This window comes from Panthera uncia (genome assembly GCF_023721935.1).
Source record: "Panthera uncia isolate 11264 chromosome B2 unlocalized genomic scaffold, Puncia_PCG_1.0 HiC_scaffold_24, whole genome shotgun sequence".
Lineage (NCBI taxonomy): Eukaryota > Metazoa > Chordata > Mammalia > Carnivora > Felidae > Panthera > Panthera uncia.
Genome location: NW_026057580.1, coordinates 117,616,345 through 117,624,176, shown reverse-complemented (window position 1 = coordinate 117,624,176; position 7,832 = coordinate 117,616,345). Strand labels below are relative to the sequence as shown.

Genomic DNA, 7,832 nt, shown 5'->3' with positions numbered 1-7,832 from the left:
GGGGGGGGAGTGGGTATGTGGGGGCGGGGCTGGGGGTGCGGGGAGGGGAGTGGACATGTGGGGGCGGGGCGGGGCCGCAGGAGCAGAGGCCTCCAGCTCAGGGGAACGTAGGGTCCTCAAACGGGGAAGTCGTCCTACACGTACGATGAGGAGGAGGGCTGAGAGACGGCGCGAAGGGGGTGCACACGAAGTGAAGGATGAGAAGGACATTTCTTGCTCTTGGAGGAGCTTCTGGAAGTTTCCTGGGGTCCGGCTTGGAGAGCCCGAAGAGAGTGTTCGTGGCTGTCTCGGTCCGGAGCGTCAGCGGCCCTACCGGGAATTCTGACCGCGGTGGGTCCCGTCCTGGGAGGGCGGGCAGCGGTGGGACCTGGCGGGGAGGCTCGGGGCCACCAGGGCACCGTCAAGCGCGGGCTGCCCCGGGGTGACCTGGGCGCTCCGGGCCTTGTCCTGGCTCCCGGCCCCGTGCAGAGGCGACTGGCCGGCCACCTGCCCACACTTCCCGGACACCAGGGGAGAGCCCCGCTCCACCCGCGATCAGCCCGGCGTTTCCACGGCCGGAGCAGGCCCCGCGTGGGACCGGGTGCGGGAGGGCCTCGCAGTGCCTGAGGGGCTGCACGGACCCTCAGCGCGTGGGCGCGCGGGGACCGGGCACCCGGCACACTCACCGAGGACAGAGGCGGCTGGCGGGTGGGCGCCCAGGGCCCGAGGCCGCGGCCCTGCCACAGGCACCTGTGGGGGGAACCCCGGGACCACACGCGTGCTGTGGGGTGTCCCGGGGCCACGGGCACCCCGCGGGGGGACCCCGGGACCACACGCGTGCCGTGGGGAGGGTGCCTGATCGCGGACACGCCATGGGCTCTGCCAGGAACAGGAAGAGTCTTGGTGAGGCTCTTGCTCTTGGCGTCTCGGTGCGGGTCGAGTGTGCTGGTTTGTTGTGTGCATTTGTACCGTGGAATCCTTCAGAAGGATCGTGGGCTCTGCTTTTAAAACGCTGTATTTCAGAGGCCACTGATTGCTGAAAACATCTGTGTTCTGTTTGATCCCGTGATGAGTACAAAGAAGATGAATTTATCAAATATTCTGTATTCAGTGATGATGACCGTTTCCCCCGCGGAGTGTGTATTGTTGACATTTTAGGAAAAAACTTCAGGGAGCACGTGTGTTCATACTTTGGATGCTCATTTATTTTAATGTGTAGTAGGAAAAGGAAAACACTGTAGACGCGTGACTTGGTAGTTATTTTTGCTTAAGAGAAAGCTATAGTGTGTTTTTAAGTAAAAAAGTCAGTTTCAAGGAAAAATATAAGGCAATGATGCTGCATGTGGTAAAAAAAAAAACATGGCAAAATTATGGGGAAAAAATAATAACGTTCGAGACTTCTAAAGCAGGGATACGACATATTTCCTAACTGGAGAGCTATTTCTCAAGGCACATAGCTTTTATGTTTCTTCCACGGTACTGTGTTTTACCCTGGTATTCTGTCGCATCAATATAACCGGCATAAATGGACCAGATTTTCTTTGCTTTTATTGTTTTCAGCACTTTGGAAGAACACATATCCTATTTTAAATTATGGTGACTATATCTAAGTTTTTCAAACTAATTACTTAACTTACAGTTTTGAAAAAACACACAAGGTGAGGTAGTGGGGTGTGTGTGTGTGTGTGTGCGTGTGTGTGTGTTTAGGAGAAAGATTATGGGGACCCATTTATTCTCCTCCCTACCCTACATCCCTTTATAATCAATCCCTTGACTTTGTTCATTTAATTGGTATTTCTGTTCCTGATTGACTTTTTTGTCACATTTTTATTTAGTAGATTTTTTGTAGAACTTGGTCGATTTAAAAGTTTTAAATTCTGGGGGCACCTGGGTGGCTCAGTCAGTTAAGTGTCCAACTTTGGCTCAGGTCACGATCTCGTGGTCCGTGAGTTCGAACCCCGGGCCAGGCTCTGTGCTGACAGCTCAGAGCCTGGAGCCTGCTCCGGATTCTGTCTCCCTCTCTCTCTTCCCCTCCCCCACTCGCGCGTGCTCTCTCTCTCTCTCTCAAAAATAAACAAACATTAAATAATTTTTTTAATAAATAAGTTTTAAATTTTATTTCCACTGATCTCAGTGATCCTGGCCAGTGACTCCATTGTATGACCTTCACATTCTTGAGCGGATTTTTTCTTCTAATCTCGATTGACTGACACATATTTTCAAGTGAATTTTTCCAGAAAGGTATATACTTTGTGAGTTCTTGTGGATTTGACAGGATTCCTGTTGCTTTTAACTCAATTCTTCTTCTTCTTTTTAAAGAATTCTAAGTACAAGAATCAGATTCAAAGATACAAGCCTGTCTTTACACGGGAATCAAAATTTGCGTGGCTTTGAGGTTTGACCTTCACGTTTTTCCTTCTTCAGATGAAACTTCGTATGCGGCTTTGTTACGCCCGGGTGTGCGGTGCTGCAGAAATCCTTCTTTGCACGTAGCTGTTTTCTCCTCTGAGTACTTACAGTGTTTTGACTCTCATGTTACCCCAGCATGGGGTTATTTGTAAGGTTAAGCAGGATGCATTTGTGCTCCTATGCACAACTCCTTATTTAGAGCTCGAAATCTCAATACCCATGGAGACAAAAACCATGGGCGTAGTATTTCAACAGCCTAAGAAGTAACATTTCAATGGGCCGACGGTCCTTCAGAAAGATTTTAAAACAGAGGCCCTGGGGTTTACGCAGATGTCCGCCGGTTTTCTGTCCGTGGTCACGCAGAGCCGAGAAGAGCCCCGTCTGGGTTCCCGCTGCACTGAAGGTCAGGGCAAGGTCGGGCCGTGCATCCCCAGAGCTAATCTGGCTGTTGTGGACTTGACTTTATGGTTCCAGGACGGCGGTTGAGTGGCTTTGGGCCATGAAAGGAAATAGGTGGTGGAGACAGAAGTAGGAAACAGAAACTCTGACTCAAAGTGGCTTCAAAAGAAGAAAGGAAACGTATTACCTCACACAGGAAACGGGAAGGGCAGGGTGGGCGTGGCCGTAGAGGCCATGAATCAGTGGCTCAACTGGGGTCCGCGCTCGCTCCCAGCTGGTCCCCCCTGCTGTCCCACGCTGAGGGCGGCCGCCTGGGTCTCCTCACACCCTCTGCAGGGAGGGGCGGTCCCTCTGAGGTGTGCAGGGCTGTCCTGCCACAGCGCCCAAGCTGTCCCCGGAGGAGGCACCTGCCAGTGCCCGGTGGCCGGGGGGCGGTCCTGAACCCCAAACCCCGGGCCGGGCCCGGAGTCCCCGCCCACAAAGTCCCCGTGTGTTTGGTGCCCACCAAGGCGGAGACCCCCGCCCGGGCCGCCTGGCCTGCCTCCTGGCCTGGGGAAGGAAATCTGGGAGGGGGACATTATGGAGGCAGGGGACAGAATGGGGACAAAACCTCAGGTCCGTCAGCAGAAGAAGGGGGCCCCGGGATGAAGAAGGGGGGGGCTGACGGCTCGCTCAGCCCCTCTATGTTCTCAGCAGCGGAGACCAGAGAGTGGGTTCCGTGCAGGTCGGGCCTCACAGCCTAAGAGCAGGCACCACGGAGAGCAGGATTTGGGAGTCCAGATGGCACCCGGGCGGGGGTGTCGCGCAGTGTCCCCCCACGGGCTGCAGGGCTGCTTGTGAAATTGTGACTCCTGGAAGCAGGATCCAGGTGGGTCTGCCCGCTGCCCAGGCTGCCCTCCCCTGACGCAGACCTATGAGTGCAGGGGTAGCAGGGGCAGGTGGGGGGGTGCGGGGGGAATGGGCAGGGGGTCGGGGGGAAGGGGGAGGGGAAGGACGGGGGCGCAGGGGGAGCAGGGGCAGGTGGGGGGTGCAGGGGGAACAGGGGTGGGTGGGGGGCACAGAGGAAGTGGGGCAGGCAGGGTGGGGGCAGCAGGAGGCAGACGCATGCTGGCCACACCCTGCTCCTTCCTGCACCTGGGAGAGGTAGGGGAAGTGGCACCGGGCACTGAAGGGGGCCAGGTGACGGCAGGCGTCAGCCACCAGGAGACCCTCTCCACCTGCTGGTGGCCATCACAAGGGCACAGAGCACCTACACGGGGAATGCTTCTGGGGGCAGAGACAGGATGGGCTCGTTTGCGTCCACACCGCTGGACCCTGCCGCGTGGCATTTCCTGAGGACGTTCTGGGCGGGTCCCTGGAGTCTGTGTCCTTTGTCAGCGCACCCCAACTTCCTGCCCGGCCTCGCTGGCTGCCTTGGACTCGCTCCCTGTCTCTCCTGCCACTCGCTTCCTTCTCGGCCGCTGCCGGGCATGTCCTGGCAGGTCTTGCACCGAACTCTCGGGAGGCCAGGAAGTTGGTGACTGTCCCACAGGGCCCGCGTTTTAACCAGTCCCCTCCAGGCTGCTCACCACTCAGAACCCTGTTCTGGACGCACCCCAGGTCCAGAGACAGACGGCCTCAGTGCACACCTCTGCCCTGCGCGGACTGGCCCCGTGACCTCGGGAAGCTCTGTAGCCTCAATTCTGTGACCTGGAAAAGAGGGGAAAATGGTCATTTTCTTAAGGTAGCACAGAAGGCATCGGTCTCGACAGGGACTGCGACGTGGCTGAGACGTTTCCGGGCCCGACGCACATGGCGGTACTCTTCCCCCTCGAGGTGGAGGGCAGGGTCACGGGAAGGCGTGCGTCAGGAGCCACGTGGAGAGGGCTGTGGGCTCAGCAGGCCCCCAGGTGCCCGTTGCCGGAGTTTGCTGGAAATTAATGGCTATTAAGCCTAAATCCTAAAAGAAGAAAAAGAAAAAAGAAAACAGAACATCTCTATAGCAGGAGTGAGTCCGTTCACACTTGGGGTAACAGCTCACAGCAGAGGCTCGTCACCCAGCTCAGTTACCCAGGTGGCATTGCAAAACGGCAGACAGTGGCCTGGGACCGCAGGATGGCCCCCCAATGGCACGGACCCTTTTACGGATTGCTTGCGACCAAGTGGGTATCCTCTGGTTCGCTCATTAAACAGACATCCCTAGAGGCCAAGGTGTCTGCCCCGTAGGGTCACGACGGGCATGGAGAAGGTAAACGTCTCAGTAGTTTTCTCTATCATAGTAAAAATAACTGTACATAATACCGTGAAAAATCCCATCAGTTTTGGATTTCCGAGTGCTATTATATGAATATTCAGAACTAATTCTTCCCCAACACAAAGAGAAATCTTTGCCCAGCGTGTCTCTTGCAGCCCACGCCCCTCTCCCCCCCAGAGGAAGACCAAGAAATAAAAAAGGAAGTGAGCGCTTGGCGATTTCACGGAATGCCGGTGGCGGTAATCCCGAAGCTTCTGGGTGGATAAACCACCCGCCGATGCCCAAGGTGCCAGGGTAAATCCTTTCTTATTAAAAAGAATGAGCAATTTTAAAACTCACATATAAAGAGAGCTTCACATGAAAAAAGCAGCCTCACTTTTTTGCTTTTTTCTCTCTGAACAATAAATACAGGCCAGTCAAAAAACTGAAACAATAGAGAAGTGGGGGAAAATGGGAAAATAAAATTTTCCATAATACCCACGGTCCTGCCCACGTCCATTCCAAGAACCACGATCAGCGCCTGGCCAACATCCTTCTAGTTTTGCGCTCCCGTGGATACAGAGATAGCCCTCTGTATTCCATGAATTCTCGTGAAAATTGGGTCACGTTATACGTGTGACTATTACCTCCTTTTTACTTAATAATATGTCTTAGACACTTTCCACGTCACTGGCTCTTGCCCTACATCATTCTTTCTGCTGGTTGTGTTGGACAGTTCAGCCATGATTGACTCACCAAACCCTTGTTGATGGACATTTGGGTTTTCCCCAACTTTCCTTATAAAAAATGCTACGGTGAATATCCTTGTACATAAATCCTTGTGGACTTTGGTGAATCTTTCTTTGGGCACATTTCTAGGAGTGATTATGTCCTTGTCAAGCCCCCTGTCCCTCGGGGGGAGGGTGGCCGGGGCCAGCAGTGTTCAGGGGTCTCCTAGGGAGCAACGGCTTTGCTTGGTCCCGGCAGTCCCCGTTGGGGAGGCTCCTGCCCCCTCTCAGGCCCACACTCTGAGGGCAGGGGAGAAGTGACCCGTGAAAAGAGTGCTCTTCTTCACCCCTACGTGAAGCGCGAGCTTCCCTGCACGAGACGACCCTGCAAAGGCAAGACCCAAGGTGCCCCCTTTTCTTCCCTGTCTTGGCCAGTCTCTCAAGGCTCCGTACTTGGACCGTCTGAATTAGAACCCGAGGCATGGATTCCCCAGGTTGCAAATCTGATGTGCCATGAGTGGATCTGTGGCCAGGGCCTGAATGTCTGTGTCCAGACGATTCCTCCGTGCACCACGTTGAGCACGTGGGTTCCGACGTGGCTGTGACATCTCCCAGGCGAGCACACTATCTGGATTTCCTGTGCGCCTCATCAGTCCGGACTTCCTGCGGCCATCTTGTTTTGGTACTTCCGCTTGCCGTGGTTTTCCTCACCTTTTTAAGATTTCGTTTTCTGTCTTTTATTCAAACGGTTGAGTTTCCTTTGTCCCCCTTTCCCTCCAGAGGCTACAAGTTACAATTCTCTGTCTGTTCTCATAGCGCTTGCACAGGACATCTCGGCCACTGTGTGCCCTGGGGGGCTCTGAGGTAACCGATCCCCATCCCACCTCAGAGAACTGGAGAACGTGGGAGCACTTGACTGTGTGTCTTCGAGACTCGTCCTCCTTGTTGCTGGCCTAGCTCCGTATTGTCACTGCGGTTCGTGTCGTTACTAGGATTATCGATCTTTACCATCAATGTTGGTTTACATTTATCGCTATTTTTACGCGTTTCAGTGTGCATCATCCTACCAAATCCTACTTTTCCTTCTGGTCCTAACTTCCTGCTCACTGGATGAAGTTCTCCACAGTTACGAGTGGTAAGCTCCCAGTCTTTGGAAATGTCTTTCCCTCTTGCTCTTGAACGAGAGTTCAGCTCAGCAGTTTCCTGAGAGTTTGGGGTCAGTCCAACTGTCAGTTATGTTATTGTGTGTGGTTTTGTTTTGTTTTGGTGGTAGTATGTCTTTTCTTTTGTTCTTTCTTTCTTTCTTTCTTTCTTTCTTTCTTTCCCTCTTCCTTGTAGTGTTTATTTATTTGTGTGTGAGAGAGGGAGCAGGGGAGGAACAGAGAGAGAGGGAGACACAGAATCTGAAACAGGCTCCAGCCCGACGCAGGGCTTGAACCCACAAACCGTGAGATCATGACCTGAGCCAAAGTCGGACAGTTAACTGACTGAGCCACCCAGGTGCCCCAGGATAAGAATATGGATTAATTTTGTTAAGACGATCTCAGACCACGTAGACAGTGGTAGTTTAAACTTGACCTTTGTCCTTCAGAGATGTGGGTAGTGAACTCAGCGTCAGAACGTACAGATGCTCCAATCTGACGCTTGGTCTAGACGGAGGCTCAGCCACGACACTGCAAACTGCAGGCAATCTGTTTCGGGCCTTGAAATATATTCCTGGGTTGTGCGGACGGTCTCCACCGTTGCAGACTGCCGCGCGCAGTGGGAGGGCCCCCAAGGATGCGTTCGGATGAGAGGAGGCACCGGCAGAGGCTGGGAAGCAGGCCTGAGTCAGAGCAGACGAGCCATTTACCCTCTAACAAGACATGAAAAAATGTCAGGGTGCGAGCCATGAGACGGAGCCCTCCAGGCAGCCACCCCTGCCTCCCCACCGCTGAACAAAAGATCTTCAAGTCACAGCACGTGATTTCCGTTTAAAGACCCTCATTCGCCCTTGACCCAGGAAATCCGGTGGGTGGTTTAGCGATCAATGAAGGTCAGGTCTGCAAAACCGCCCGCGTCTGGTGACAGCAGCCGTGAGTGAGGTCCGCAGACCACCCCTCCCC

At 54.0% G+C, this 7,832-nt stretch overlaps 1 protein-coding gene across 1 annotated transcript in view; it reads right to left on the bottom strand.

Annotated features, from left to right (window-relative positions):
- AFDN (afadin, adherens junction formation factor) overlaps nucleotides 1–7,832 on the bottom strand; it is a 363,400-nt gene that overhangs the window by 226,489 nt on the left and 129,079 nt on the right. The gene's annotated exons all lie outside the window — the stretch shown is intronic.